This window comes from Octopus sinensis, linkage group LG2, assembly GCF_006345805.1.
Source record: "Octopus sinensis linkage group LG2, ASM634580v1, whole genome shotgun sequence".
In the NCBI taxonomy this organism is placed as follows: Eukaryota; Metazoa; Mollusca; class Cephalopoda; order Octopoda; family Octopodidae; genus Octopus; species Octopus sinensis.
In genome coordinates, this window is record NC_042998.1 from 113,843,780 (window position 1) to 113,853,576 (window position 9,797).

The 9,797-nt window shown below is 38.2% G+C and overlaps 1 long non-coding RNA gene across 1 annotated transcript in view; it reads right to left on the minus strand.

Moving 5' to 3' along the window:
* The window catches only part of LOC118762317, a 24,811-nt gene extending 15,289 nt beyond the window's left edge, over positions 1 to 9,522 (minus strand). The window contains exon 1 of the long non-coding RNA XR_004998068.1: positions 9,509 to 9,522. This is a non-coding gene — a long non-coding RNA (uncharacterized LOC118762317). The remainder of the gene's footprint in view (positions 1 to 9,508) is intronic.
* Between the last annotated feature and the right edge of the window lie 275 nt (positions 9,523 to 9,797).

A 9,797-nucleotide genomic window follows, 5' to 3' on the forward strand; every position in this document is an offset into this window, starting at 1 on the left:
TGCGTGTGTGTGTGTGTGTGCATGTGTGCGTATGCGTACATATACACTCATACTCTCAAGCAAACACACGCGTATATAGCCGTAAATTTGGCAAGACAAAAAGGTGGAGAGGGAGGGAGAGAAAGAAATTGGCCAGAACATAGTCTATACACGTATACACGTGTCAGTTAGTAAGATGAGGGTGTTAATCCTTTACATAGATCTTCTCTTCACACCACACTTTAAAGCTTTTTCTCCAATTAACCCGTAGAGTATTGTGAGGCTGCTATTATAGCGAAAACATTCTGAAACTACACAACAACAGCAGCAGCAGCAACAACAACAACATCAACAACAGCAACAACAATAACAAGAGAAAAAGGAACAATAATATGCATCTCCTATAAGCAAGATATTATTTCGTAATTTTTCTCTCTGCCAAGTTTTTTGCATTTTGCTTGTTGAATTTTCTGTTGAAGGGCGTCATATAACAATATGCTTAAAGCAGGCATATTTTCATATAACGTCGGTCGATGTTGTTTAACCTATGGTCAAAAACTGGTTGCTTTACCTGTTTTTGGTCTATATTTACCATCTTTGTCAAGGTATACAAAACACCATTTCGCTTTCGCGTTTGGTTTCGAGCAACATTTTAATGTGAACTTGTGTGTTGATGCAAATTTACTTATCCCTCGGGAGGGTCATATGTCAATAATAAACACACGCACTGGTTGTATTTCACTTCTTTCATTTTTACTAGTCAGTTGTTTAATCATTTAACCAACGAGACAGACCTGAAGCAGACCTGGGGTTGAAAGCGTTTCCTTGAGGAGGTCGTGAATAGCGACAAAAGGATTTTGATAACTTTCGCTGATTCTTTGATCAACGTAGCAATTAATCAAACTACCGTAAGCGTAAGTGCAGAGATACCAAGGATCAACTCCTGGTAGGCAAAACTGTACTTAGATACTGCAAGAGGAGGAAAACTAACTTAGCCATGTCATGGATCAATTATGGTAGTAGTACCAATGATTGTAAGAGCCCTGAGAACAGTAAGTAAAAATCCTGAGAAGTACATGGAACAAATAGGGGCTGCAGGAAGGGTGAAGCACTTGCAGAAAAACAGCACTGTTTGGAATAGCGCGAAAAATAAGGGATGTTACCTTAGTTGACTGGTAGTGAACAGCTGACACCGCAGTACATCCACAGCGTTAGAAGCTGTGCAAAGACAATAAAATATAATAATAATAATAATAATAATAATAATAATAATAATAATAATAATAATAATAAATGAATACGATAAACTTTATCATAAGGCAAAAAACAAAAGCAATCTGACATTACTGAAAAGATACAAGATTTTAGATTTACCTTAGATGACAAGAAATGAAATCCATTTTCGCTATTGTAGAATTAAACTTTATTCTTGATTGGTTTTAGTATTACGTACTTTCTGAATTTTCGATGGATTTTTTTTCAAATCCAACGTGTTGTCGTCGTCATCGTCGTCGTTGTCCTCCTCCTCCTCCTCCTCCCTCCTCCGTTTATAGTTTTGTCATTTCAAAATTACCTTACTGTGAACTTTTCATGCTTAACCAATTGCCCTCCTCCGCTATCATACTGAGCATCTTGTGATGATTTTTAATTCGACCCTACTCAATCCATTCTTTACTCTTTTAGATTTCTATAACCAAATGTCGGTTGTCCTAATTAGATTTAACTCCAACTAATCGTAGTTATACGTTAGAAATTTACAGTTGTATCTAACAGTTAGTTTCTCTGGTTTGATTTTTTTTGTGTGTTTGTTGTTTGCTGCTGCTTCTGCAATTTATCGTCAATTTATCGTCAATCTCAGCAGAATAAGTATTCGCCGTCGTTGTACCGTTCTTTCAACATCATCGGTTTTATATCAAACAAAACTGACTCAATGACAGTCTTTCACCATCGTCGACACCGCCACCACCACCACCACCACCACCACCACCACCACCACCGCCACTGCCGCCACCGCCACCGCCACCGCCGCCGCCACCGCCACCATCACCAGCACTGTCATAGAAAATCGCCGACGCATCTATCTCCGATCACCAATTAGCCATTCAGCGTAGATCAAAATAAGTACAAGATATTCCAACTCTATATTCTTCAAATCATAGTCTTCTTCTCTGTTACAAATTATCATTTCTAGATAAAACATCCAATAAAAAAAAGACAACTACAAGAGAAAACAACAGCAACAATTACATTGAATCCACCACCATTCACGTCACTTTGATGAAAAGTTCTGTCCATTGGAACTATAGTTTTAAGATTTCCGTAAGCGGATAAAGAGAAAGAGTTTGGTCTCTTATGTGAAATATACGGAAGAAGGAAGAACTTTCTGTTTGCTTACTTGATAATTCTACTAATCAATGGAACAATGGGAAACATACGTCTATGAAACAAAGAGTGAGGTTAGGTTGGCATCAGTTCAATATTGAATTTGTTTGACTCAGAAATTGGCTTGTATAATAATAAATAAATAGGATAGCGAGAATTCAATAAAGTGAACAAATACATCAGTGATTTTTAAACCCTAAGTGAATTGGACATGAATTACGTGTATGGAACGTATACATTTGGAAGTTAAATATCGAATGTTGTCTGGTTAAATGGCATTGACTTTAAGAAAGGGTATAAAATGTGCAGCCTAAGTGAATTATTGATAATGTTGGATGACATTTGTCGTGTTTTCTCAAATAGGGAATAACTTTACGTAAATATTTCACAGGAAATATGGACATATGCCCAGGTCCGGATCAATGCAGCTTTACAGTAATTATAAACTGCTGGATTATATAGTTTTCGTAGTCAAAAGTCGATAAAGTTCGTTTTGATTTATTCAGTATCCTTCAGATGAAAGTTTCTCAGCCTGATTCTCTTCCAATTATTAATTACTGCTTAAAATAGAAACACAATGATGATGAAGATGGTAATAATAATCTGATCACGAGCAGAAGTAGTGGGGGAGCATCATAGCCATGTGTTGAGAGGGATTCTTTTGGGTTTGAATAATTCACCTCTGGAAACATGGGTGGTTCTTTCAACATCCTTAAACAACCCTTATTCAGGGACCTTTTGAGCGGGATGGGCTACTCAACCTGAAGAAAATTCTAACTGGGCCCCACCTGCAAGGTCATGTGCTGTTTATCTTGATATGAGATCACCATGTCGCGCACATATGGTTGTGATGCATGTGCCTGGTGTACCCTTATCAAACGGGTAGTCATGATGGGTATATTGGGCTTCGTATATTTTACCCCAGTGTCATTTTGATGGCATGAACTGCTCTCTCACTCAATAATAATAATAATAATAATAATAATAATAATAATCCTTTCTAATGTAGGCACAAGGCCTGAAATTTCGGGGAAAGGGACTAGTCGATTACATCGACCGCTGTCTTTCACCGGCACTTAATTCATTGACCCGAAAGGATAAATGGCAAAGTCGACCTCGGTGGAATTTGAACTGAGAACGCAGCGACGGGTGAAATACCTATTTCTATTTCTTTATTACCTACAAAGGGCTAAACACAGAGAGGACAAACAAGGACAGACTAACGGATTAAGTCGATTATATCGACCCCGGTGCGTAACTGGTACTTATTTAATCGACCCCTCGGCGGAATTTGAACTCAGAATGTAGCGGCAGACGAAATACCGCTAAGCATTTCGCCCAGCATGCTAACGATTCTGCCAGCTCGCTGCCTCCATAATAATAATCATAATGATAATAATAATAATAATAATAATAATAATAATAATAATAATAATAATGATGATGATGATGATGATGATGATGATGATGATGATGATGATGAGATGATGATGATGATGATGACGACGACGACGACGACGATGATGATAATAATGTTTGTTTATTAAATGCTAAAAGCATTTAAGACAAAACAACTGGAAAGGACAGTGGGAATTTGCGATAAAAACTATAACCCGAAAATCATAGCAATAAAAGTCTCTATTAAGGGGAAATACCACTTGGGGGCGACCAAGGAATCCTACAGATTCCAAATCACCCTGATGGTCCGGAGTGCTAACTCCACAAGTCAGCAATGCTTGGTCGTTGTACGTGTGCGTAATGAACAGTTTCGTCTCTCTGCATTTAGGACAGGCCCGACTAACGGCACTGCCATGCTTGTAGAGTTTATCCTGAAACGGGAATGTCGCTTCTAGAAATTATCCATGGGCCCCGGCCTGAAAGTCCTCTGGAAAAAGACTAGCCTGTTGATTTTCCTCGATGCCCAGAGTTTCCCTGAGATCATCATCAATCTTACCCACCATTAATCCTTTATGAAATCCCATGAACATCCACTGACCACATTGCTCGACTAGCAAAAGAAGCTTATGAACACCTAATGACACTCTAGGTGCGAAGCTCGCTGCCTCGGTCTATGCTTGGTCCATGACTGCAGCTCTGTTAAAGAGACGAGTTGAGGAAAAATATATCTGGGAAACGGTGATCACACCTGTCCACCACCAAGGAAACACTGGAGATGCCGTAACCTCAGCGGCTGTCTACGCATCATTAGGCACGGTATGCTCAGTTTTCCACGCAGAGCATGTTGACTGTAAATGGACCGTCTGTACAGCAGACCACGTCGCTTACCCAGAAAGCGGAAGAGCAGGCATTCTATCCTGGTCAGCCATGAAGCGGGACAAGGCACAATGGCCATGAAATAGATGTGATGTAGGCATTCGCCACCTCTACTCGACCTTTCAAAAACAATTTACTTTCGGCTGATTTCTGGTTGAGAACAGACGTCTTGCTCGTCACCTCTTCTCATTTCTTGTCCATCTGGTGGTCTGGAAGAAACCAAACCCCAAGCAATCTAACTGGTTACTCAGTACGGCGTTCCACGGCGTTGTTCGAGGGTCTTGACTTGAAACTCCAGGTGTTGAGTTGCAAGCCCAAATACTTCTGCTTACTTTTCGATCTGGTCACCGCCGCGTATTCTCTTAGAGTAGTGCCGATTACCTCGACGTGTTTAGTGACACTATTACAGTGATGTCATCCGCATATGCTAACATATATTTTCCGCTTGCTAAATTTCGTGGTATATTCATCAAAATCTCCAACTTCTACTGTAGTTGATCTAGAGTCAGTACATACAGAAGAGGAGAGTGGATCATCCTTGACGAATCGAAGGCCTGATACTGAATTGTCATTTACTCTGACTATCGAACAAATATTGTACATCACTGCTTCTAAAGACGGGTTCGAAATCAATTGTCTTGAGGACAGCTGCTAAGTATTGATAATCGACCATATCGAAAGCTTTCGATTGATCTAAATTGATCTCACTCATACCAGTTAACTTACGTGCCTTTTCTACAGTGCATCGCGAGGTTTATCATGTATAGACCACTTTGGAATGACATCTACTTGCGCATCCTCGATAATACCACCAATCTCTTGGCTGATTCTAGAACCCTGCACTTATCAGGGCCTAAAATAATCGAAGTCTGCTCCAATTCTAGAGGCTTTTCTCTACAGGACCACTACATCACGGCTTACAGGACAAGGAATTCACCCGATCTGTTTCCAGTTACCGTAGACATTTGCCAAGAGGTCACTAAATGGCTTATAAAAGTAAGTCACGTAGGGAAGACCATTCAGCCTCAGCCCCAACCCCAGCGACGCTTCCAAGCAGCCAGTTCATGCCTCCTGCATTTCATTGGCTGTTATCAACCTTACTCATTTCTCTGCATTCCTAGTCAGAACCGGAGCAAGCTGTCGAGGTGGGCTGTAAGGTCCATCTCCATCTCTGACACGTCACCTGCTCCGAACATTTGAGCGGAGTGCCGCTGAAATGCTATACTGCTTAGAATCAGGTAGCACATGTCGCTCTCGGTTCGTTAAAGACTGCATTGTGGCTTTGATGCCAGCTACTGGAGCCCATCGAACGGATTTTATTCCCTCATTTTTTAGAACACGTGCCCTAGTTCTGATAATGCAAACTTCGTGATTCGTATGGGGGCTTGGTTAAGAATTAATCTCGTCGCAAGGACTTCGGTCGCGACCCCTTTCCTCAACCACTCCTCAAGGTTCCTAACTAGAGTTTGTCTAGACTCCTCTATCTCTCTTTCCTTGCTAAATATTATCAACTCTAATCCAATAGCCATTTTCAGGGCTAGCAGTCATCAGTTGTTGATGACGTCCCCTGTCAATACCTGCTTTGCTAATCAGGACTCGGTAAGAATGGCGCGCAGACTAGAGAAAAAAGCGTGATTCGGTCCCCCACAACAACAACAATAATAAAGCAGAATAAAACCAAATAAAGGGCTGTTCATTAATACATAGATGAAGGAAGAGGTTAGCTATAGTTTGTGAAAAATTCACTTGAGATCTTAGGCACATCTCTCTTTCGATAAAATTCTGCTTTATCGCAGCTGACGCTTCGCAGAATCCAGATAAATCTGCGGTCTTATTTCTAGCTAAATAAATCTAACAAAACAAAGAAAAAAAGAAACAATGTAGAACCATGTAAAAGCTAAAGAAAAATAATTGAACTCACGAAATAAGATATGAGCATATGACCTCTGATATTGAAGAGTATCTCTATAACCACTCAGTCATTCCGTTTTCAAGTGGTAATGAATATTAAACTGACCTATTCCTAAGAAGAAAAGAAAAAGAGATGAGAAAATGTAAGGATTAGGCATTAGAATATTATTTGCTTATTTCTCTTCGTCTCTCCTTCTCTTCTCCCCCTTCCTCTTCCTCTCCTCCTGTCTCAATTTCATCAAGTTAATCTATTTACAATATCTTCATTTCCGTCTCTTATCATTCTTTGCTGACTTTTTTTCTTTTTTTAATAGAATTCTTTATTTTTGTTTCTTTGGTTTATTTCATATACCGGGTCAAAATAAATCCAAAGTGTATTTTTTCTCGAGGTATCGCATGGGAAGATATTGTCAATCCCCCGAACTGTGAGTCCCAGCGTGAAATATCACAACTAAAATTCTGTTCATTGATCTTTAGCTTAATACACTGTCCGTCACGTGTGATGTGCAAACTTAATGTCTCAAGGAGGGTGGCAATGCAGGAAAATGGACGTTGTTACCCAGGAGGAAAGGCAACTGCTTTGTGCGTCATTAAGAAATGCCGACGAGTCTAGAGGCGTGGTTTGTGATGTATGGTGGTAGCGAGTGGAATCCATCAAGCCAGTTACCTTGAGCAAGGAACATGCTGGTATTATAATAGTCAGCAAAGGTTCTAGAGATTTTAGTAAATTCTGAACTGTTCCGTTTATCAGTTGATGAAAGAGATATGCTTTCTATGATTCAGTATCTTAATTTAGCATCAAAACAAATGACCAATATATCATACGATTTTTATTAAGGAAAGGAGCAGTGAGGTTTGTACAAAATAAATATTAGGCCGTCAGCAGATACTTTATAGCTTCTTTGGAGATAAATCATTTAAAGCTTTTCTCTTAAGGAATATACAGATAGTTTCTGTAATAGATGATGGTCTTTTTCTTTACGACATATTTACAATAAACACGATGAAACACTTTTGATATTTATTTGGAAATCTGTACCTGTTTCTATCTATCTATCTATCTATCTATCTATCTATCTATCTATCTATCTATCTATCTATCTATCTATCTATCTATCTATCTATCTATCTATCTATCTATCTATCTATCTATTTATCTATCTATCTATTTATCTATCTATGTCTGTCTGTCAGTTTGTCAGTCTGTTTTCTAGTTTTCTATCTAACTATACGTCAATCTGTATATAAAAATCTTGCATATATAAGCATTCCTAAGACCTATAAGTTCGTATATATGCGTTTTATATATATGTGTGCACCACTTAATCAATTCTCTATATGCATATTATATGTAAGAGAATATAATTCTATTTTTAGCAGTCTACATGCATAGCTTTTTTATCTATACATACATATATACATACACATATTCTATATATCAGTTTGCATATATATATATATGTATATATATTATATAAACACAAATACCTAATACACACGTACACACACATACACACACATACATACATACAGCTATGTATCTTTTTCCATATATAATATCTAATAAATAATTAGAATTACATTTACCGGCATATACATAAAATTATAAACAAATACATACGCATATACAGGGGCACAAATGCATTTCTGAAGAGAAACTCATATACACCCATACACCTACACTCATACACAATCATAATCATGTTCATACTGATAAGTAACCAGACACACAAACAGATGCATTCATTCACTAACAAAGCATGACGTTATACCATTTGTATAGGTGTACCTCAATATACTTCCCTGCATTTACGCACAAACACTTAAGGTGATGGTTCTCCCGTCAGTTTGGATGATGAGTATTCAGTTGTTTGATCAACTGAACTACATGTTCATTAGAATAAGAGTCTAACTGGCTAAGTATTCTGAAGATATGTGTGTGCTTAACGTAATCCCCTTACAGAATTAGCGTGAATCAATGTTTGACAAATCTGGGCATTTTTTTAAAGTACAATCTATAAGACAGGTTTTCAAACAGTTTCTACCTATCCAGTTTCACTCACAAAGCTTGAACCGATCTGAAACTATGTTGAATCTCACTTCCCACCATGTCACTCAGTTATGAATCCTACATCGAAAGTACCATCAGACAATACAAATATGGGTTAAAGAACGTATTTATGCTAATGCTTCTTCCACCAAAAATCACCCACGGAAATGTTACACCCAAGACTTCTAGGTTTCCATTGAATTCACGGAACGAAACATTGGGAACTTGAGAATAAAAGAAGCCATTATTAGTAGCAAGACCAACCCACATATTAACAACAAAACCAAACTGCACGCAATTGATTAGTTTCTATCTTACGCATGCAAAGAAACCTTTCATATACACGCAGTACAACTCAGAGAAGTCAGTTCATAACATTCTATTTGAATCACTGGTACCAATCATAATCTTGTACCTGGCTTAAACACTCGATGACACAAGCTCTTGCAATATTTGCAAAGAAGTCGCCGTAAATTTAAAGTAGAATTTGACGCAATCTTGCATCTATTCCAAGTTCTTCATTTTAAAACTTGGGAAAAATCGCAAAGTGTATTAAATATAGCTTTACTTTAGCTGTGTACAACGATGATCGAGCACAAAAGGACATAGATTTAGTACTGACAGATATGACTAAATGGTTTAAACTGTAAAATAACGCGTAGAAAGTATACACTTGATTCTAGACCCAAATCTTGTTTCCGATCAGTAAAATTCCTTGTAAATAAGTGGATTGATTAATAAATGTTCCCAAAAATCCTGACCATAAAATTGCAAGCGAAAAGCTTTCGTTTTTTTTTTTGAGAGATAACGGCATTACCACTCTGTCCAGTTGTCATTGATCTGGATCGTATAAAAGAAATCAGGTCTGAAGACACGACCAGAGGTAGAGAGATAGATTGGGGAACAGAGAACAGGCACAGTCATGAGTTTAGTGATGTTCAAATTCAGCTAGTGTTTAACAGTTTTGTCAAAATGAAGATCTTTCAAAAGTACTATATACACTAACACTAGCACAAACTACTTTCACAGGAACATCCTTACTTCTCTCTGAACACATACTACTACTATAAACAGAACTCTCTGAGTAATTCATTTGTTTCCCATTGGACCGTGGCGTCCGATACAATAATCTGACGATAAACATATAATGAACTGAAAACGGACAACTACTTTTCTCATCCATCCACTCTGCCCTCGTTCA